At 40.7% G+C, this 24,161-nt stretch overlaps 2 long non-coding RNA genes across 2 annotated transcripts in view; both read left to right on the top strand.

Moving 5' to 3' along the window:
- Positions 1 to 365: 365 nt before the first annotated feature.
- LOC118558156 lies at positions 366 to 1,238 on the top strand. The gene is made up of 3 exons (XR_004928183.1): positions 366 to 408; positions 880 to 915; positions 1,061 to 1,238. It is a non-coding gene; the product is annotated as an uncharacterized LOC118558156 (long non-coding RNA).
- A 626-nt stretch (positions 1,239 to 1,864) lies between these two features.
- The window catches only part of LOC110367453, a 40,442-nt gene continuing 18,145 nt past the window's right edge, over positions 1,865 to 24,161 (top strand). The window contains exons 1-3 of the long non-coding RNA XR_004928182.1: positions 1,865 to 1,907; positions 2,552 to 2,638; positions 15,056 to 15,154. This is a non-coding gene — a long non-coding RNA (uncharacterized LOC110367453). The remainder of the gene's footprint in view (positions 1,908 to 2,551; positions 2,639 to 15,055; positions 15,155 to 24,161) is intronic.

Consider the following 24,161-nt stretch of genomic DNA (forward strand, 5'->3'; position numbering starts at 1 on the left):
CTGGTTTCATTATCCACTACCCATTTCTTTCAACAAAAAGCTCTACACGAAGCTCTGTGTACGGTTGATTTCTGGTTCAACAAAACCAGATCATGACATTATCAGCTGTCAATGCAGATCTATTACTGTGGAAAATCAACCAATCAGAAGCCTGCAAATGTTTAAATATATTTAAACAAGAAAAATGGATCAGGGTAATTTCTGCTGTCCTGTTTCTTGGACAGATTTATTTCTGTAGCTTTAAAAAGAGAAAACAATCATTTGTACATTAGAAAGAAGGAGGAACCAACTACTGGTTTCTATTATCAGGAAGAAGGCGGTCTTTATTCTGAGGCCCCAACAGAAAACCAACAGAGGTCAGATCATGAAGTGGCACCATGATGGAAACATCTCTACAATATCTGCTCTGTAAGTACAAAACCTGTTGTTGTTCAGGCAAAGTAAATTTACTGTCTGCTCTGTTCTAACCTGAGTCAAAGAGTTGGGCCAAAACTTCAGACTGAATTCAAATGAAAAAGTTTCTACACATCAAACAGGAAGAAAAGTGACTTTACTGCCTCTTTGTAGCTCTTAGTAACACAGTGCTGGCTTTCATGGACACACCTCAGATAAACTGAAAACACTGAACATGACTGAGATATGAAATTACAGGATAACGATGGAGAAGATGATGAAAAAGAGAATAAACTGGTAAAACTAATTTAGATGTAGATGCTAAGTCTGGATAAAGTAATTATTTTATTTAAGTAAATAAATACAGATGTAATGAAGATCAGTGTGATGTAATAAATGTTTCTGGAGGATAAAATGTCTGAATTGTGAAGCTTTCATGAACTTTTATATGTTCAACTGTAACCAATAAGTTTAATTTTTCTTCAGTTCCTTGTTTGCTGGTTTGCTGCAAAACAAATGAAGGTTGGTTCATTTCTATCAACATTAATACATTTATTATTTCAAATAACATTTGGTAGATGAAATGTAAAATGCAAGGAGAAGAATACAAACTTTTAACCACAATCTTTTTGAAAACAATTTAAATCAATGTAGTTTTCCATTTCAGTCCTCCCAGCTGGTCTGACTGTGAGTCCCAGCAGATCTCAGTTCTTTAAAGGAGACTCTGTGACTCTCAGCTGTGAGGAGGACAACAGCTCTGCTGGATGGACTGTGAGGAGGAACACAACCAGAGGAACCAGGACTCAGTGTGGAGATGGATGGGGAGTAGCTGCTGGTTCTAACTGTAACATGACCTTCCTCCTCCAACGTGACACTGGAGTTTACTGGTGTGAGTCCAGAGAGGGAGCAGCCAGCAGCAGCAGCATCCAGCTCACTGTCACTGGTAAGATCAGACTGTGGAGTTAGTGTTGATGAAGCTGTGTGGAAATGGATGAAATGCTGTAGTTTGTCTCTGTGTTGAGGTGGATCAGTGATCCTGCAGAGTCCTGTCCTCCCTGTGATGGAGGGAGATGACGTCACTCTGAGCTGTCACACAAAGACCGCTCCCTCCAACCTCCCAGCTGCTTTCTATAAAGATGGCTCCCTCATCAGGACTGAGCCTGCAGGTCACATGACCCTCCACCATGTGACCAGCTCTGATGAAGGCCTCTACAGGTGTAACATCAAAGGTCATGGAGAGTCTCCATCCAGCAGCATCTCTGTCTCAGGTCAGGAAGTAAAAACAGAAGTCCTTCATCTCTAGAGTAAATATCTGAACTGTGGAGATAATTTAATAAATACCTTTATTTTAGTGAAACCATCAACCACTACTCCGACCACATTTCTTTCTCCTTCACCTTCCTCCCATCCATCTCCTCCCTACCTGCTCCTGTCTCTTCCATTCATCATTGTTGTGGTTCTACTGTTGGTTCTGGTTCTGATGGTGAGACGATGTGTTCAGAGAAAGTCTGAAGGTGAGACAGGCTTCTGGATCTAAATGCACAACTTGTTCTCTGCAACAATTCATACATTTTAAACCCGTTCTGTTGGATTTTTACACGTTTTCCAGCTACAACCTGAAACACTGATCTTATTTTCGCCTGTAAAACAAAGGACAGTCTTTTGATGACAATGATGTCCAGATTTTGGAGAGGGAGAACAGATGGTTTGAAAGAGTAGTCAAAGAAGCCATCTTGGTCAAAGGAGAAAACAGAGGGGAGGGATTGAGTTTCCAACTCCTGTTTATAGCTCAGTCTTCCAACACATTACAAAGAGATTACATCAGCAGTCTCATCATGATTCAGGTTTCCAAGTCACCAAGCAATAGCTTCTAGCAACCCAGGACAGTAACGGTGGGTCACTGATTTGCCTCTTACTCAGAATGCGTAGATGTGCTACAGGTTGCTCAGTGCGAGCCACCAGAACTGACAAAGACTCCTGGTCTTTGTCAGTTAGGTGTAGGAACGTCTTCAGAAAGAAATTAACAAAAGTCCTGTTGCCTTCAATTCAAGCCTGTTTGCTGTTGTGATGACCCGGATAACTGAGAATTTGCTCAGGCATGTTTCTATTATAAAATATTCTGACTTAGTAAATTTAGATTCAGTTAATTTCTCTTCAGGTGATCCAGAAGGAGGAGAGGACAACATTACTTACAGTGACGTCAACATTTCTCATCATCGAGGACAGAAAAACAAAGTCAACAAAGGTTAGACTGGGTTGATTGTCTTGTTTTGTAGCTTTTGTGATGATTTCTATTTTAATCAGTCAGTGTGTTAACAGAAACCAGTCCTCAGAAGCTGGTTGAGTTCTGAGGTTCTGTTGGGTCAGAGCTAAAATAGTAAATGTTGTGCAATTATACACTGTTTAAAGTTATTATTTATTTTCATAAATAACTCTCTGTCTGTTAAGTATTGTCTGGTGATAATCAGCTCTTAAGCTGATATCAAGACAACGGTTGAAAGGGATGGATTTGAGCACTAGCGATCTTTTAACAGCAAAACCTGCACACACATAGAATAAAGGAGTGACAGCTTCTTTTCAAGTTCAAGAATTTAATAACAGAAATAAAATGAACATCCAGAGAAATGGGGGGAAGCTCTTTGTCTGTGCTGTGTCTTATCTGTTAGGAGGGCTCACAGCTGACCTCCTGCTGGGAGAAAGGGCCGTCCAAGCCTTGAGGGTCTCGTGTTACGGGCACAGTGGAATTCCTTTGTGACCCTTCCACTGTTCAGAATTCAATCTAAGATCAATTATTTTGATGATCCTGGCGGTACTATCACAACATAACATTTTACCTCATCTCTATCTGAACACATTTTGCATGTTTCAGCTTTTTGAACTATGACAGATCTCTTCTTTGTGGTGCCATTTACTTTTTCTTTCAATAGAATTTTTACTTTGAAATTGTTATCAGATAATTGATAATTGAGACATTGTTGCCTGGTCCTGTTCCTGTTCCTATGTGGATCATTGCGCCTTTCTCTAAAATATATAAAATGTCTAATACCGGCCATCAACGTGGTTTGAAAAAAATACATGTGTCTAAATGTCCTCTTTTTGATAGTGAATTTATTCTTTATTTGCTCTCCATCAACTTTCAGTTTATTATTTCAGCAGATCACAGCTAAAGTTGCAGCCTATGTTCAGCAGTTTGTGGTTTTTCTACAAACTGACACTATAGACTGTGGTCATTCAGCTTCCTGTTTCTGTGTTTTCGGCTAAATGTGGACCTACACATTTTACATTAAAAGAGTTATAAACAAATCCAAGAAACAAAAAATTAAACATACATTATTTTATAAAAAGAAAAGCATTAGTTCTCATTCTGAAATCCCGTAAAAAATGAATCTCGTTGGGCTCGCAAGGATTTTGCACTAATTATTTTTTTTTACAATTTTTTTGTAAAAACAAAACAAAAAAATCAGGGACAAATACAACAGACAAAAAATAAATAAAATAAAAAATACCACACTGACATTAGGTAATTTTGTACATCATCATGTTTACATGAATTGTTGCATGTAAACAGTCAATCGCAATTCATGAAAAAAAAAAAAAATTTTAGAAATGTACTGGCTGTTAGAATAAACATTCATTTTTATCAATTCATGTGTCTTTCTGAATAAAATTGCACCAGTTTGGATGAAGCATGGTTGACTAACTAAGTGGTAGAGATAATCAAGCAGGCAATGTTACAATAATGGGCCAGTCCATTATTGTAACTGTTTATTTTGGCAGCAAGAGACAGCAGGGAATTAAATGACCATGAAACCCACATCAGGTGCACTATTTGGTGTCAATAGGTGCTTTTCCATTGCATGTAGAAAGATCCAAATTTGTCCAAAGCCTGCTTTCAAAAGCCCAGCAATCTTTTCGATCAGGATTGGGCATGGAGAAGCAAGGGTCAAAAGGAACCAAGACTTAACTTTTGATTCTCCCGGAATCATAAACATTATTTTCTTCCGATTTTTCGTGTTATTCTCTACTCCGCCAATTGGAAATAAAGCACCAACAAAGAAGAATCTGCAGGAAATCTCAATGCTACAATGGATAGTGTGTGCTGGTGATCAAAAATGTGGTTGTATATTACTAAAACAAATGACAATTTAGCACAGTGCACCACTTTATCATGCAAAGGAGGGTGCATGACAGAAATGTCAAAACACCTCTGGATTCATGTCATACAAGAAACAGAGTGCCCTGATTTCAACATGGTGACTTTAAAGTTGCATTATATGTTATTTTATGGTGTTTACAGGCACGTGGTAAAAAACATCAACCCTAAATACACACACAATCTACCAGGGACTGCTTTGCACATAAATTAAACCCATCTTGGTAAGAGGTTGAGAAGTCCAATATAATTGCAGAGCCTAGTGAAATCTTCTCTGCTGCACTTACATGTAATGGCTGGAGACGCATCACTCAGGACCATTATCTTACCATCACAGAACACTAAAGAGTGGAGGGCAAAGTGCTTAAAACAAACCTTAATGATAAGTTGTGTTTTTCGTGGTCCAGATGTTAAGCTTTTGTTGATTGTTTCAGAGCTGTTAAACAGACAAACGCATAATTTATCAGTGGCTTTTAAAAAGAGGAAAAAGTGGTGTTAGAGCCGTAAATAGAAAATATTTAAGTTATTTGTATGATGGTTTGCTTTTTTTTTTATCATATTCAGTAAGAAGATTTGTTCAGGCCATTTTATTGTGAAGTTTAGTTTTACTTTGAAAGGCTTGCTTCCTGTGGAGCCGTATACTGTATTAGAAAAAAAACTATGGATGGATTATCTAGCCACGGAGCAATACAGTTTTACCGTGTAAACTGTGGATAACTTGGAAAAGGAAGATTTTCATTTTTTCATTGTTTGCATGCGTCCTTTACTTCCAGTGTCTAAGGAATGACACTGATATTTGGATCTCTTGCCATAAGCGGCTTTTTAAAATAAAGTATAATAACTAAAGGCTACCATTTTGTAGAATATTCTTGTACTTCACTTTTTTCTCCATGTTCTAGTGGGTCCCGTGGAGGCCCTGATATAAAAGAACAAAGTAAATGTGAAATTATTTAAATGCAAAAATTCATACTGTAGAAAGTGATAGAAACATCTACCATGGACAGTATTTACGCATTAATTTGTCTGCTACTTTTTGCCAGCCCTCTCTCCTGGCTTTAGCAGACTTTGAGGTGTTTCCTATTGTTTTAATTAATGACTTAAATTCAGCATAACCTTCCATTAAAAGCTTTTGTTCTGCTTGGGAGAAAAACTGTGGGCGTTCTTTGGCCATGCTGAACAGCCAATAGCAGCGCTGCTGATCATTGTTTCTACTATCGATACATTTCCCCTTTTAAACAAACGCATGAACGCGCAGTTATCACAGATAACTCAATCCAGCCATACTAATCGTAAACAACAGGTGTGTTCGAAGAACCCAATTAGCCGGATCATGATTAGCCGGATAAAATCATCTTGGATGTTTTAAGCAACGTACGAAGAACGGACCCCAGATCTTTGGCTTGGGTTGTTGCTGAGGGGAATAAATCCACTTTAGATCCAAATGCTCTACCGAATATCCAAAGGGAAAAGGAAAAAAATATATATAAATGTAACTTAAAAATGTAGTATGAATTACACCAAAATTATCCAATGGAAAATATGATCTGATTTGACCCAAAACATCCAAAGTGTAAATGATCCATTTTCAAACAACTGTATCTTAAAGCTTCCAAGGAAAGGAATCCACAGCAGCAAGAACCGTGGGCTGTTCCTCACTTGGGAAGTCTTGGCTGAAGCTTTTGTTCATATCTGGGGTCCTCATCTTTAACCTTGAACATCTCTTCTCATAAAAAATGTTGTATTCATTCTGACCCCATCAGACAGTTTAAAATCTGTCACCTCAGACTTCTCTGCTTTTTATCAGTTGTTTTCAGAACATTTTGATTCAGACTTATAACTGATTTCATCATTAATTCTCTGAAAATAAATGAGAATCTTTTCATATTGTTATAGATTGATTATTGATTATATAGCTGATTTGATTCTGCGAAGAAAGAAGAGAAAAAATGAATCATAACAAAGCTTCTTTAGGCCGTCAAACAGGATCATATCAGTTTCTCGGTACCAGCTGACATAGGCTTCTAATTTTAGGCCTGATCATCCCAGACATTTCAGGATCTCATCAATTCCCCTAAATTAAGCCTGACCTTGACCTTGACTCTTTTGACACTGTCAGTGGTCCCAAATGAGCATTGGTGGACTCACTGGGGTGCCTTTGTTGCAACACTATCACATTTGTTTCCTTTTGATAAAAGAATGTATTTAGTTTAGGGCAAACGGGGTAAAATATTTAATATCCTGTAACTAATCCAAAACCGATTTGAGGTACAAAAAAGTGTCCTGCTTTAAAAGCAGATAAATTTGGCTGTTATTGGCACAGAAATGGACTACAATGTCTGCGCATAATAAAGACACACTCCATCCTTAATTTTTACAATAGTGTACATGGAGTTGCACTGCAAACTGCTCGGTTTTATATGTTTGATGTGAACATCAAACATATGAGCTACTCCAAGCAGGCTGTCTCCAGGACGCAGCATCACAGTCCCTCTGTTCTCACTGAAAGGTGGAGCCTGTTGGAAAAGAAACGGCTCTAGGTGCTCAGCTAGCTAAATGAGCATGCTACCATCAGTTCTCCCACTTCCTCCCACTGGGAGAAAGTGTTGGAAATATTGGAATTTGTCACAAGAAATATAGGCAATAGGTGTGCTCGACTATGAAGAATAAAACATCTGCAGAAAACTCACTGTATGCATGAATATGTGGGAGCCTTAACTAAGGAACCTAGACTCATGAAACATCAAAAAAGCAATGCCCCTAGAGCTGAGCCCTGTTGGACGTCACTTCTGTTGGAGCACGGAATGATTCTGAGTATAAAACGTTGACACAAAGACAAATTGGCCAGATAAGATCTAAACCAATGACTTTCTGTGTTATGAAAGCCACTAAACATTAACCTCTAATAAAGGGGGAGTCCCAGGCTCAAACTGCTTGAAGGTAAAAGAGCAAGGGGTTAAGTCAAAAGGGTTAGTCAAGAGATAATTCCAAAAGAAGAAAGTAAAAAACAAAACAACTGGACTTGTTTTCCGTAGTTGAAGACGTTTCACTTCCTCTCCAGGAAGCTTTCTCAATTCAAAAAGTCTGGAGTAATGTGGAGTAACAAGCTTTATACTATTGCCTAACAAAGGCCTTGTAATGGCTTAGATAACATGCAAATTCAACAGAAACAGGTCCACACCTTAGTAATGGGCGGTCGTTAAAGCCTTTAAGCCAGCAGAATGGACCGAAACTGGTCCACTCCTCTGTAACGAGGAGTCGTTAGGGTTGTTATTGGCTTGGCTTAAAGGAACAATGTTTTGATCCCCCATATGAGGGTGAGAACTGAGGTGATGATTGTCATGATATTTTTCTGGGATGAACCTGGACACAGCACGCACACACAGGAACTTGAGAACGTGGAACAGAAGTCGTGAACAGAAGTTGAGAACTTGAGTTGGAACAGAGCTGAGCAGAATCTTAGGCAGTGACTTGAACAAAAACAAAGCTGAAGTAAAGACTTCTGGCTGACTGTAACAAAAAAAATGAGCTGACACAGGATTATGGCAGAACTGAGTAGGAGTGAACACTATGGACCGGCGACGAGAACAGAATGAGGTGAGTTTATAAAGAGGTAAACACAGGTGGCAACAGATCAGGGGTAATTGCAGCTTGACAGGTGGTACCAATCAGGCTGCGCAGAGAAGAGAGAGAGGAAGGGAGGCTCAGCATGCAGCCTACAAGCTGCATCCTGACAATGATTGGCTGGAATTAATCCTATAGCTGGATTGTAAGTTTTTGAGAGTTGGAACCTAAGGCCTCCTCCTCTGTTTAAAGTTGTTTTTTCTCTCTTAACGTAGATGGCTTCCTTCACCCCCCTTTCAAACCATCTGTCTTCTTTGTCCAAAATGTGAACATGTTGGTCCTCACAGAGTGTCCTTTGTCCTTAAGGTGTAGGTGGACAGCAGAGTCTTGACCTGAGGAGGTAGCTCTCCTGTGTTGAGCCATGCGTCTGTGGAGAGGTTGTTTGGTTTCTCCAATATAAAGATCAGAACATTCCTCACTGACTGAACTGCAGACACCACTCCGCTCATCTTAGGTTTGGGGGTTTTGTCCTTGGGATGCACCAGCCTCTGTCTGAGGGTCCTGTTTGCTTTGAAATGTACTGGGATTTTGTGTTTGGAGAAAATCCTCTTGAGTTTTTCAGAGACTCCAGCAACATATGGGATGACGATGTTTTTGCGTTTATTCTTCTCACCATTATGTTCTGCAGCGGGTCTTTTGGATTTTCTTGCTGATTTGACAAAAGCCCAGTTAGGGTACCCACAGGTTTGGAGGGCATCTTTGATGTGTTTCTGTTCCTTGTGCTTCCCTTCTGTTTTAGTCGGGACATGCTCGGCCCGGTGTTGTAAGGTTCTGATGACAGAAAGGTTGTGCTCCAGTGGGTGGTGTGAGTCAAAAAGAAGATATTGGTCTGTGTGGGTGGGTTTCCTATATACTTCAATGTTGAGGTTTCCATCTCCTTCCATGTTCACCAAACAGTCGAGAAAAGGTAGCTTGTTGTCGTTGGCATCCTCTCTGGTAAACTTGATGTTGTTGTCCACTGAGTTGATGTGTCTTTTGAAAGCTTCCACCTCTTTTAACTGGATTTTGACAAAGGTGTCGTCCACATATCTAAACCAGTGGCTTGGTGGTGTTCCTCTGAAGGTTCCCAAAGCTCTCTTTTCCCTTTTTCTTGTTTCTATTCAATTTGCATGTTAATAGGCCTTTGTTGGACAGGAATATAAAGCTTGTTACTCCACATTACTCCAGACTTTTTGAATTGAGAAAGCTTCCAGGAGAGGAAGCCAAACGTCTTCAACTACGGAAAACAAGTCCAGTGAAAAAAAGTATTTTGTTGGAGTAGTTTTTCTGCTTTACATTAAATTGATAACTATAAACTCCCATGCATGCCATTGTGAGCTAGAACTTATTACCAGTTTGCACCAAAATTTGGTGAAATCTATACGTCATGACATCAGTAAAAATATTAAACTACTCAAAAAGACAAAAAAAAAAAGCATGCACTGGTGAATTTCACCATTTACTGCTTGCTGGAGCTTATTTGAAGTATTTTATTTTCAACTGTACGTACCGCTGCCTCATGAATCTATAACCTTTATATGTGGCCAGTTCAAAACCCTTCTGTATTAATGAATGAGGTTTAGGGGTCTCTCTAGTTTGTCTTCAAGTGAAATTGAGTTGAATTGAGACAAAAGCTAGGAGAAAAAGAAAAACAGAAAAAAAGACAGCTGTGCGAACTATGAATGCAAAGGCTGCTTAATTAGGTCAAAAAAAGCTTCAAACCGTTAAACCCACTATTTGGCTCCTTCTTAGAGTCGACCATTACAAACCATATCACTTAAAACAGTACACTGAAAAAGGAGTTCTGCTGAAGGGGTGCTTTTACCTTAAAGCTAAACCTAGCTGTTTGAACACATGCACAACCAGCTGTTTCTCACTGTTTAAAGTTATTTAATGTTTGATATATAACTCTCTGTCGGTTAGGTATTGTTCGCTGAATATCAGCTCTTAGGCTGATATCAGGACAATAGTTGAGAGGAATTATTCGAGCACTAGCGATCTTTTAACAGCAAACTCAGCACACACGTGACATCTTCTTTTCAAGTTCAAGAATTTATTAAAAATAAATAAAATGTGTAATGATCAGAGGCAAGGGACCCAGAATTCAGCCAGACTAGCAGAGGTTCAGATCAGGTTCTTTATTAACAAAATTAAAAAAACAGGGAAAAAAGCCAAAAAGACCGTCAAACCAAAAAACGGCAGAAAAAACAAACAGTCCAGCAGGGCAGGTAAAAACAGGAACAAACAGGCAGAACAGGATAGCTCAGGTTTCTGGAGATAACAGGGTCAAAAATCCAAAAGCAAAACATACACTGAACCTTGCAGGAGGAGACTCACCTATAAACTCAACAAGACGACCTGGCACTGATGTCTAGTCTCAACAGTTTATATGGAGGTGGAGGCAGGTGTGGAGTTGGGCAGGTGTGCGGAGTAAGTAATGCGGTACCGCGCACGTGACGTCACCGTCTCAAGAGCAACGCCCCTTTTGCCGCTTAGGTAGGGCATACAGGAGAGAAAGCACGGATAACCCAGCTATTACAAGCGCAACAGAACCAGCGATCTGACCGACTTTACAGCCGTTAAACTTTCCCAAGACGATGTCCCAGGCGCACGGTTTACTGGTCGCACTGTCGAAGAACACACCAACCTTCAGCTCAAACGATGGCTTGAGGTTCGAGGGCTTAAAAAGACTGGAAAACGGGCCAAGTTGATGAACGGTAAGCTTTGTTTTTTTTTTTCCTGCGCGGCGATCATGGCAGCGTCGGCCGTTTTTTTTTTTTTTTTTGTTGTTTGCAATCACCGTCCAGGAATGGGTATATGTTTAATGTTTGTCTCATTTGAAATGTTTTTGAGTAAGCTATCCTGGTAGCAGGCTATCATGTTAGCGCCTGCTACCATGATAGCCTATATGCTGTCATGGTAGCAGGCGCTACTTTATTAACATGTCGGCCACCAAAATACTCTTACCTTGACTTGATGTTGCTGGAATTGGGTCAGGATGTTCTTCGGTTGTGCCCTTTCCTCCAACAAAATGCTTGCTACATATGTACTTGAATTTGGTAACTTTTTCCGGGTTGAACTGTTGTGTAGGCCGACCGCCCCGGTGTACCCAGCGCACACATTTCTCCTTGGCAGTCTTGAAGAAAACATCCTTCATATGCGGCCGATCAGCGTACCTCGAGTCGCTGTTGCACGTTCCATAGCAACAATGTTTAAAAACCATGGTCTTAGATTTGGAAAAAGCAGTCGTTTACCGAGTAAAATCTAGGCTAACGCATGTCTCTTTTAAAGCAAAGCAGCGGCGGGTTTCAGGAGTTTGCCCCACTGCGTACCACGTGATGTGACGTCATCGTGACGTTGTGTTTCTAAAAATAGCTCGCGCGCGGTACCCCATTAGACCACACATCAGTGCTGAGGCTCAAAACAAGAACAGATCAGAAACCAAACCTAAAACAATAACTGTAAAAGAAACCTCAAAACCCACACTAACACACAAACCAAAACTAAGACAGAACCAAAACTAAAACAGAACTCAAACTATGACAAAATGTTTATCTGATCATTATATTTCAATCAACAAATCCTCTCTACTAGGCTAGTAAAGACTTACTAAAACTAAATGAGGGGAGAGGAGCAGTAAGAGCGCTTAGGCACAGAAAACGCCGCATGTAGTTAAAAAATGCAGAATTTATAAGTACAAAACCTATAAACAGACTAAATGGCATTTTAAACTGCATCAGGGGTCCGTCCTCGTACTTTGCTTAAAACATCCGAGATCAAATGACACATCCAAGATGATTTCATCCGACTAATCATGATCCGGCTAATTGGGTTCTTCGAACACACCTGTTGTTTATGATTAGTATGGCTGAATTGAGTTATCTGAGACAACTGCGCGTTCATGCGTTTGTTTAAAAGGGGAAATGTATCGATAGTAGAAACATTGATCAGCAGCGCTGCTATTGGCTGTTCAGCATGGCCAAAGAACGCCCACAGTTTTTCTCCCAAGCAGAACAAGAGCTTTTAATGGAAGGTTATGCCGAATTTGAGTCATTAATTAAAACACCTAAAAATCTGTTAAAGCCAGGAGAGAGGGCTGGCAAAAAGCAGCAGACAAATTAATGCGTAAATACTGTCCATGGTAGATGTTTCTATCACATTCTACAGTATGTATTTTTGCATTTTAATAATTTGATATTATTTGTTCTTTTATATCAGAGCGTCCACGGGACCCACTAGAACATGGGGACAAGTAAAAGTGAAATACAAGAATATTCTACAAAATGGTAGCCTTTATTTATTATACTTTATTTATACTTATATATATATTATACTTGTTATGTCAAGAGATCCAAATTTCAGTGTCGTTCCTTAGACACGGGAAGTAAAGGACACGTGCAAACTGGGAATTTTAACAAAAAAAAATCTTTATCCTTAAAAAATTAAAATCTTCCTTTTCCAAGTCATCCACAGTTTACACGGTAAAACTGTATTGCTCCGTGGCTAGATAATCCATCCATAGTTTTTTCTAATACAATATACGGCTCGACAGGAAGCAAGCCTTTCAAAGTAAAACTAAACTTCACAATAAAATGGCCTGAACAACTCTTCTTACTGAATATGATAAAAATAAAAAGCAAACCATCATACAAATAACTTAAATATTTTCTATTTATGGCTCTAACACCACTTTTTCCTCTTTAAAAGCCACTGTTAAATGATGTGTTTGTCTGTTTATAACAGCCACCAAGAAAAATCTCTACTTTGTCGCGCTGCTCTAAAGGATCCTGTCTATTGCGCAATACGCGATTAATTCGAAAAACTCTCCAAATTATTCTTGCACCTTCCGCAACAGGTTGCTGTCGTAAAAATGGACATGGCTACGGCAGACTTCTCTATCTCCTCCGCTTATACAGCCGTGATCTAATCTTGTTTACATGAAATAAGCCTGCTCTGGAGCAGGCTTAAACTGGCGCACATGTTCAATTCAATTTCAATTCAATTCAATTTTATTTATATAGCGCCAAATCATGAAACATGTCATCTCAAAGCACTTTACAAAATCAAGTTCAATCATATTATACAGATTGGGTCAGATTATACAGATTGGTCAAAAATGTCCTATATAAAGGGAACCAGTTGATTGCATCAAAGTCCCGACAAGCAGCATTCACTCCTGGGGAACCGTAGAGCCACAGGGAGAGTCGTCATGTTGCTATGACAACAGTTGCAGGATGTCTTTCGAAGAACCGAACAATCCAAGATCATGCCAAATCGTCAGCGACGAAATCCAGCTAACTGAGTTAGCAACGTACGAAGAACGGATCCCAGGTTGGCAGAACTGTTTTCTGATCCAGCGTGCAGCCATGACTGCTTCTGCATGAAGTCTTTATCTGGCAGCTGCTCTTTCTCCCCTTGCTTCCTGCATATGCAGTACGGGACGGTACTTACTTTCACTACTGCTTAAGACCAAAATTATATAGAACTTTGATCGCTCTTCCTCCTGCTCTGTTAACATGAGCTATATGAGTAATTACTGAGGGCCACAAGCTGCGAAAGAAGCTGAAACAGCTCCTCAGAAGGTAGGTTGAGACTGAGCTCTGGACGGATCATCTGCAGCCCAGATTAGCTTTAATATTTATATGCGTGAGAACAGGCTGAATCCAACATCCAGTGTACAGTCAGCAATTCAAAACAATCTGACGGGCTTAAGTACAAAAGGGTTTGGCAGAGAGGCAGAGTCAGGCAACGGTCCTGTCCAGATACCGAGAACCAACTGGAGAGTCCAACAGGCAAGCAGGGTCACTCAAAAGCTAGGCAGGCTAGGAATGCTGGATGGTCTACTCATACAAAGGTTTTCAAGAATCTGGCACAGGAGCTCAGGAGGAGGAAGGCTTAAATAGCGCCACACAGGTAAAATAGAATCATTAATCAGGCAGAAACAGGTGCAAGCAACCAGGAGCATGATTGATTTTATTAATGCAATTATTCCTCTGGGAAAGGAGGGGCATTTTAGGGAACGGTCACTTGATGGATTAATCCTAAAGTTATACAAAACACCATTAAATCGACATTGATATTCCATATTAATACAGTAATAATGATCATAGCACTATCAAAAGATGGCAGAGCTAAACGAAAAAAGCATTACATTTAAAACAAACCATAGTTGCATTGACTCGGTGGTAGCACTAATGTTATGCAGGAAGCTAATTGTACTATACTAGTTGACATTTGGTGTTAATTTGGAAAGACCTTAAGCTCAGTCTGGTTGTAATAAGTGGACCAGAAAACACAAATATTAATATCTCATTAATGTATTATTATTATTAATACATTTATTTGACAGAGACAGTACTTAAAAAAACATTGTTGCACTTTGATGTTCACCTAATGCCATTGGTCATCTAGCTAATAGCTAATTTCTGGACCAGGTCCCTAATACCTATAGAACCGTTATGGAAATAAAGTTTGTTATAAATGTAAAACAAACAATCAAAACATATCAGCAAAGCTTGGTTTTTAGAATCCTAGAGGGAACACATTGAAAACACATTAGTAAACTATTCTAAACTTTCCTTGTTTATTGCAAAGAGGTGCAAAGAGAGTGTGAGAGCCAGGGAGTTTTATACAGAGGCCCCATATTCAGTCCTCTGAGGGCCTGTGAAAGTCTCACATTTCAATAGCTTTAGACTTTAATCTGATTTTATACCTCATGGCTTGATTGCACAAGACAATGCAATCAAGATCTGGTAAAAAAATGAATGTCCCAGGATATGCGTATATTATGAATAACAAAGATTGCCGAATTAAGGTGTCATGCCTGAATTAGTGAATTAACTCCAAACAACAATCATATTATAAGCTATATTTTAACCAATCAATGGAATATTTTTCACCTTTTCTTAGAAAGGGACCAGACTCCAGTCTATTCGGCAGTGAGAACCGAGGATGTCACTTATGGAGAGATCACAATCACAACCAAGAAAAAGAAGTCAGAGAGCAAAGGTAAAACTGTTCCTTTACAGCTCCTTTCACACGGATTGCTCAGTTGTGGAAAGTTGTACTTTTGTTGCACATGATTTGTTTTTTCTCATTTAATACAAAATAATAACTAAAAAAACGTGGAGTAAAAATAACCAAACTGATGTATCAAATGACACTAGAAAAAACAGCTTGATTGAATAAAAAAACAAGCATCAGGAAACGGGCTAAGTCACAATATAATTAGTGAAGAATTAAATGTTCAAATTTACAGGATTTACGTATCCCAGTAAAAAATCCAAGAAATAAATTAATAGAGGATACTGGGATTAGTGGGACCAACAAAATATCTAATATTATTTGAAAAGGTATGTGACAACCCACAGGAAAGGTCGTTACTTGTCGCCGGGTGATTACCGACATAGGGGAAATACCCTGGAATCAGGGGTGCAAAAACCAATGACACTACAGCTAGATAGTGATCTAATGTTTTTTCTCCTCCTTTGTTGACTGAATTCTGATAGAGTGGAAAAATAGGGGAGTTGTGGTTAATAGGTGGAGTTGTAGGAATGGTGGTTGTATTGTTTTCAGCTAAATAAATTACTACAAGAGAGCTGCAGCCGGGTTACTGCAAGATTCTTTCAGTGTCTAGCTGGGAGAGATGTTTATGCTTTTGTCTAGCGATATAGGGGAGGAGAGCCACAAAACCAAGATGCTTGAGCTGACAGAACAGCTACTTCTGCCAACCCAGATCGGTATGTGTTGTAATTCCTAGCAGTTTTTATTACTACGTAAGATGAGATGTGCATTTTCAGCTTAATTATTATTTTAATTGCTATATTTTACCAGAGTTTTTTACTCAAAGTTGGGTCATCTGCTGCAGTGGCGGTATTTACAGCATGCTCCAAAATCTTGTTATTCATGAGTATAAATCAACACGAAGGGCTGAGAATCAGAATTATCCTTATTGTCAATTACAATAAGACTACATAAGTAATTGTAAACCCATTTAATAGAACAAAGCCGTTAACTAGAACAGTCAAGAGCATAAAAAGCAACACTGCTTTACCTTTGTGGCTTTGTGTCGACTCCCCCTTTTTTCCCTTCCTACTTACTGTTTGTCTCAAAAATAACAAGATTGCCTGTCCATGTGAAAGTTTGCAGCATGTGTGCCTGTGTGTACTTTCCTTGCTCAGCCCCAGAGTCAGCCCTAGAAATTTGGCGGCCTCTGCAAAATCACGCCCCCCCCCCCCCCCCCCCCCCCCACGACCCCACACCGCCTACTAAGTATTTTAGAGAAGCCTCAGTATATTATACAAAATGTAACCTTGTTCTACAGCACAAATAAAGCTCCTTTTTAGATTCAACAAAATACCAAAAAAAAATAAACATCATTGATGAACAAGTGACGAACTTCAGCCTCTATCCAACCTTGCTTTAATATAAAAACTAAACAAAAAAATTACAAACACATTATCAATAATAAATACTGCAAATTATAACAATTAAAACATATGTAATGTTTTCAACTTAAAATCCAGCCAATCAATATCTGTATATGGAGGAGGAGAAATCTACATCTCATTTTTTTACCGCCTTGGTTTGGCTTCTCCCAGACTTTAATCTGTTGGCCAATAAGCTGCATGCTTGAAGAAAAGTAGCTGCATAAGCAGCCATGTATTAACCCCATTTGGAAACAGAAATGAGTTCCTGTGACTGGTGAAGATGGACTAAATTGAAAGCATTCCCCAAGAACTAAACCCGCAGCTGTTACAGCGCTTCGCTGTGGGAGTACATGTTCACCGGATTCTCTTCAGATTCTGAATTGACAAAGCAGCCCCTTGGTAAACATTCCCAGTGTTACAGGTGGTGTTAACCAAAGCTGAAGACGATGAAGAAAGCTTTGGAATATTGGCAGAGATGTGAGAATGTAAGATATCATAAGTTAGTGGCAACACTTGATGACAGAGAGAGCAAAATGGAGAAGATATGTAACGTTGAATGTAAATGCTGCTGGAGAAGAAAGGAGAATTGTTGGTTAACGCGGCTCTGCAGCATTGCGTGGACATCACGGGCAGTTCCCCTGGATTGGCAGACTGGGGTGGGGGACCGGAGGGTGTGTTCCAACTACAGAGGAATCACACTCGTAAGCCTCCCTGGTAAGGTCTATTCAGGGGTTCTGGAAAGAAGGGTCCATCGGATAGTTGAATCTCTGATTCAGGAAGAGCAGTGTGGTTTTCGTCCTGGCCATGGAACACTGGATCAGCTCTATACCCTCAGCAGGATTATGGAGGGGGCATGGGAGTTTGTCCAACCAGTCTACATGTGCTTTGTGGATCTGGAGAAGGCATTTGACCGTGTCCCCCGAGGGATCCTGTGGGGGGTACTCCGGGAGTATGGAGTACCGGACCCTTTAATAAGGGCTGTCAGGTCTCTGTACGACCGGTGTCAGAGTCTGGTTCGCATTGCTGGCAGTAAGTCGGACTCGTTTCCGGTGAGAGTTGGACTCCGCCAAGGCTGCCCTTTGTCACCGATTCTGTTCATAACTTTTATGGACAGAATTTCTAGGCGCAGCCAAGGTGTTGAGGGGATCCGCTTTGGTGGCCTTAGGATTGCGTCTCTGCTATTCGCGGATGACGTGGTCCTATTGGCTTCATCAGGGCGTGACCTACAGCTCTCACTGGAGCGGTTCGCAGCCGAGTGCGAAGCGGCTGGGATGAAAATCAGTGCCTCCAAATCCGAGACCATGGTCTTGAACAGGAAAAGGGTAGAGTGCCTTCTCCGGGTTGGGGAGGATGTGCTGCCCCTAGTGGAGGAGTTCAAGTATCTTGGGATCTTGTTCACGAATGAGGGGAAGATGGAGCGGGAGATCGACAGGCGGATCGGTGCAGCGTCTGCTGTGAAGCGGGCGCTGTACCGATCCGTTGTGGTGAAGAGAGAGCTGAGCCAAAAGGCGAAGCTCTCGATTTACCGGTCGATCTACGTTCCTACCCTCATCTATGGTCACAAGCTTTGGGTCGTGACCGAAAGAACGAGATCCCGGATACAAGCGGCTGAAATGAGTTTTCTCCGTAGTGTGTCTGGGCTCTCCCTTAGAGATAGGATGAGGAGCTCAGTCATCCGGGGAGGACTCAGAGTAGAGCCACTGCTCCTCCACGTCGAGAGGAGCCAGTTGAGGTGGCTCGGGGATCTGGTCAGGATGCTTCCTGGACGCCTCCCTGGTGAAATGTACCGGGCACGTCCCACCGGGAGGAGACCCAGGGGAAGACCCAGGACACGCTGGAGGGACTATGTCTCTCTGCTGGCCTGGGAACGCCTTGGGATTCCTCCTGAGGAGCTGGCCCAAGTGGTTGGGGAGAGGGACGTCTGGGCCTCCCTACTGAAGCTGCTACCCCTGCGACCCAACTCCGGGTAAGCGGAAGATGATAGATGGATGTATGGATGTTTTTAAACATAAAAATATGTATTTTGCCTGTTTTAACTACAGACTTAGCCTGAAAGTACAAAAACACATGGTGTATAAAAAGGTGTAAACACCTCCATTCATAGCTGGATTCTCAGCAGACACACATCGATCAGCAACCTCCAAACTGCTGTCTTTGAGCTAGATGTGAATAATATTTTCCATTATATGATTGATTGGTACCATACCTGGAAAATTGCACCTTGGGATTTCTTTATATTGTTATGGCAATGAGACATGTTATCTTAACAAGTGCACATAAACCATTTTTGTTGAAAAGCTCCTTAAATAAAAAAAATGAGCAATTAAAGAGAGCAACAATAGCATTGTGCATGATACAACTTTCAGACACAAAAATATGCAGAGATAACTGCTTAAACAGTTTGACATTTACCAATTTTGTAGATCATGAGCACTGTTTCTGTAGGGGCTTGCTGGTAAGAGCACCCACGGAAAAAAACAGCCTCTTTCTAGCCATGTGCATGCATGCTAAAACAACAATAAGTCATGCAAGCATGGTGAGCACTTACCATCAGAATCTTAAATCTGCACCGCTGTTGTACATAACAAATATTGTATGTGTTCTTGTACTTGCAGCGAAGGGACAACACTTTTGTTCATTTTAGTAGTAAAGTGAGGTCTTTGTTGTAAGTAAGGACCTCTTGTTGGTCCTTACTTTTATTCTGAGCAAGGGATTAGGGGTAACACTCAGGTGTCAATTAGGTTTAGGTTAGGGATAGGCTGGGTGCGATTTGCTGGGGGGGATGGGGGGATTTACCCCCCCCCCCCCCCCCCCTCTGCTTGATATGTTCCCCCTCTGGTCATTCATGTTTCATCCCTGGGGGGGATACATTCCTCCCCCCTCTGATCTGAATAAGTAATATTATGAGGGGTTAAAGTTCTCCGTCGCTGTGAGGGATTTCCGTCATTTGGAAAATGAGCGCAAAATGTTCCATGTAGACTTTTTATTCAAGATTTTAAACAGAAGCTGCACTCAACCAATGAAATCTGGCACAGCCAGGACATTAGCCAATCAGAAGGAGAGTAGGGCGGGTCTTTGCAAAGCGGAGATCTGCCACTCTGAGGTTTATTGGTGTTCAATCATTTTTAACTTTTTGAAGAGCGTCTCAAACTGACCACAGATGGTATGAATGAAAGTAGTGGTGGTCAAAGATTTTCTTTGGATTTATGCGAACCAGCAGGTCAGAAAGTTCAGCGGATAGAACAGCTGACAACAACTTCCCTCGGTAAGCATCTCTGTCGCTGCTCCTGCAGTTAATTAATGAGTTATTTCCAACTGTGGCCACATCGACCAACCAGGGATTTCCCCATGATTCACTGCTATGTTTATTTAAAACTGAAAGAGTAACGCGCTAGCTTGGCTAATTTAGCATGACAAGCTGAAGAAGAAGAAGAATGGTAAATAGTAATGGTAAATGGCTTGTACTTGTATAGCGCCTTAACTAGTCTTGATCTCCAAAGCGCTTTACACTACAGTTCAGTCATTCACCCATTCACACTCACATTCACACCCTGACGGTGATGAGCTATGTTAGTAGCTACAGCTGCCCTGGGGCAGACTGACAGAGGTGAGGCTGCCATGCACCGGCGCCACCGGTCCCTCTGACCACCGCCAGCAGGCAATGCGGGTGAAGTGTCTTGCCCAAGGACACAACGACAGACACAGAAAGAGCGGGGAATCAAACCGGCAACCCGCCAATTGCAAGACGAACTCCCTAACCTCTGTGCCACAGAGAAGAAGAAGAAGGGACGGAATGTGAAACGATGTACCGGTTTGACTGGGTCTGATTCGGAAAAAGTAAAAAAAAAAAAAAACATAAATCTTATTCCACCTGCGCTTCTGTAACAAAGAAGGCAGAGCTGCAGTCAGAGCGGCTGTCAGTCAATATTCAGCAGCTCCACCTCATGAGCAGCTGAACCAGGGGCTATTTAACTTTTTTCGTTAAATAAAATGACAAGGATTTTGATGCATACAGATTATTAAGGAAACTACATCAAAAATAAAACAAATAAACTGAAGCTACCACATGGACTGGAGAACGGGTTCTAACTGTGTGAGACTGGATAAAGGTGATCCTCAGAGAGTTTTTGTAGTTATTTATTATTTTTACACGGAGTGGAGTGCGATGTGAAGCGACACCGTGGAAGCGAACTATGGACTCATTTTACTCCAACCCAAAAACACCTGCCAGACAGACGAGCTAAACCAGCCAAGATTACCTTAAACAATATTTAACTTAACACAGAGGTTCAATAAAATTCTTCTAATGACAAATGTTCAAGTTTAAAAGCAAGTTAAGTTTTTTTCTGATAAACTTTAAGCAATTTTATTAAACTTTTTAAAAATTTAACCTCCCATCCATAGATTTCCTATACCTGCTTTTCCGTACAGGTGTTACTTCATGCCGTATCTGATTGGAAAACGCGGCTTGAAGTAACACATGGTCGTGGAGGACCCAGCAGTCAAAGAGCGAGAGGTGGGGACACAGAGTCCATCCTGGACATGTCACTGGGCTAAAATATAACCGTTTTTATAAACTTCAAAAAAGTTAATGCCTTTTTATAAACTCATGAGTTGTGATAATTAATTGGTGAGCAATAACAGGCAAAGCAGAGACTGATTATTGTAATGTGTGATCTGTGTCAAATTAAAATGTATGATCTCATGATAGTGTTGGTTATGTGTCCTCCTTTGTCCATGGCTGTTGTTGGCCTTGTATGATCATAGGATTGATTTATATTGAATGTGACAGTGGCGTTAATGTACAGGTGTGAAGAAGATGATGTAATGCTGGAAGCTGCTGTCTTTTGAATTAGCTGCAGTTTATGGAGGGTTTTGAAACTGTAAAGTGGAAAGGTGATTGGATTTTGGACCAGTTTGGCAAAAGTACGAAGGAAGAACTCGCTTGATGCTGCAAATATTAAAGTTAACCAGGTGATGTTATGGATGTGGAAAGTGAAGGAGATTATGGAGAGGGCTGTCCAGGATGGCACCAAGGCTCTGAAGCTGGAAGGTGGGAGAGATACAGGAATTGTCAATGGAAATGTCAGATTTGGTTAAAGTGGACTTGTTACAATAAGCAAATGAGGTTACTAAGGTGGCCTGACATCCACGGCCCAGGAATATATGGGCTGACTAGAAAAGAATTTCAGTCAAATTGATAATTTTTGCTTCAACCCCTGGATATTATGGATTTTTCAAAATGTATATTAATACATGTCTTCTGTCCTTCACATTTGTAAATTACATTTTTTGTTTGTTTTTAAAGAGTATTATTATGTTTTCTGCTCAAAGTGGTTAAAGTAAACTAATACCCACTCCTGAGTCCCGACAGTAGATGGCGCAAGTTTAAAAACACTAGGTAGCTACCCTGGCGTGGCTTCATTCTCAGGCTCCCTGCACATCTCGGAGGGGCAATTTTCAGATCAGCTTTTCTCCTGCGAAACCTAAGGAAAAGTTACAAACAGCTTTTTTACATGGTAGTCACCTGGTTAGGTTCTGATGTGTAACAGCAGGCTGTATTTAGCTGCAATTCTGGTTGCATATGTGGTGAGTCCTAGAATCCCATCAGGCCTGCATGTGTGGCTTGTCTCCACAGTGTAGAACTCCTCTCTCCTCGAGGGTCCACAGGTGGTGTCACGTTTTTAGTAAGGACTAGAACCCAACACACAGCCAAAACAACGATTGAGTTAAATATTTATTCTTTGCAAATAGACAAAAGAGGGTGTGGAAGTAATCCAGTTTAAGAAGGGAGACTCTGGTGGATCAGGTGTAGCAGTCCAGCTCCAATTGGGCAGGGACCAATTGAGAGATGGGGTCTTGAGGTCTTGGGGAGGTTTGCAGATTGCAGGGTCCGAGCGTCCAAAATCCAACAGGCTTGAGGTCCATAAACAGTCCAGGGTCATACACAGAAAATCACTCAGGCAAGACGTTTCCAGAATCCGTAGGCTTAATCAGGGTCAGAGTTAGGCAAAAGTTCAGCAACATACAGGGAAAAAAAGGCTCTACTCACTCCGAGAACAGGTTTAGGCAAAAGCAGTGGTCAGGGACAGGCAGGGTCGAAGCACAGGGAAAACTTGATTCATGAGACAAGGCTTGAACGCTGTGGAAAGGCAGACGATCTCGCACAGAGCAGGTGAGAAACAGGTGTTTAAATAGGGAACAGCCCAGGTGAGAATCATCATCAATTAGCAGTGGAGGGAGAGAGTAGCAAAAACATGGCAGGACTAAAATCATGACAGGTGGACGATACAAAACAACAAAGAGAAGAGATGTTCTTGCTTTGCAGTTTGGATGAGGGAAACTGAGGGTTAAATGTTCAAAAGAACTGTAATTATTAATTGGCCTTGGACTAATTAATAAATCAGACTGAAAGATGGTTGCCACTCCTCCTCCTCTTCCCACATATCTGGGAATATGGAAGTTTAAATAATTAGAGGGAGTTGGCTTATTTATATTAACATAGTCCTCTTGTAGCCAGGTTTCTGTGAGACAAAATAAATCAATCTGATTATCAGAAATCACTAACAAAGTCTTTGGAGGGAGAGACCTTATATTTAATAAACCACATTTAATTGTTTAATTTTTTGGTTCAAGTTGAGTCGTAATGATTTTTATGAGATTTTTATAATTTGTTCCTTTTAGATCAGTTTTTAATCTATTCAGTTTTGGCCATGGAAAAGACACCGTCTCAATAGGATAAAGGGTGGGTAACATTACAGAAGCTGCAGAGAGGTGTGTTAAACAACGGCTCTGCTTCCTGGTCTGGACCTGGTTTAGCCTTTATGATAAAAAGGCTAAAATCTTTTTTTTCCCCACTTTTTAATCCTCTTTAAAGGGGACACATATTCCAAAAACCACTGTTTGGTTAAATAAGGCCAAAGGAACATTCGTTGAACTACTCTTGGCTTCTACTCTGTTTCTGTTGCATTAAGCAGTCAAGGTGCCTATTTATAAGATTTCCCAGAAATGGAAGAACACAGACACACACCATTTCAACTAGGGAGGAAGGATTCTTGGTCCAGATCAGTCCATGTGCACAGTAAGATATGTTCCCATTTACGTCATACTGCATCCCTATAAAGGCTGAAAGTTATCCCATATTGTTGGGATTGCTGTGAAATGAAGATGACTGTAAATCTGGAATAAAATAATCCCCTTGCTGGTCGCTGAGAGAGGTTGCGGTGTCTGGTCTCGTCTATGTCTCTTTTTTAAGGTTCAATCTTCTCCCACAATATACTGTTTGGGTCATATGTTTCAGTTCGTTCAGCTTTCTCTGTTTTGTATTACATTTTTAACAATAATGACAATATCTCCTTCATGGATGCCTAACAAGGTCATGGACCTCTGGCTAACCAATTTCACAAATTATACATTTTTTTTGTCTGCAATTTTGTAGTCCAACTTGAAGGTGCTGAAGCTACAAGCGGATAAATGACAATGCTTTTTTGTGACGTGTATCAACCCACACAATTAATGACAGCATCCCTGAGTATACCTCAAAAATGGCAGAACAGAGTGGAACGCTATGCGGCATAGAGAAGGAC

The sequence above is a fragment of the Fundulus heteroclitus genome, unplaced genomic scaffold (assembly GCF_011125445.2).
Source record: "Fundulus heteroclitus isolate FHET01 unplaced genomic scaffold, MU-UCD_Fhet_4.1 scaffold_103, whole genome shotgun sequence".
NCBI lineage: Eukaryota > Metazoa > Chordata > Actinopteri > Cyprinodontiformes > Fundulidae > Fundulus > Fundulus heteroclitus.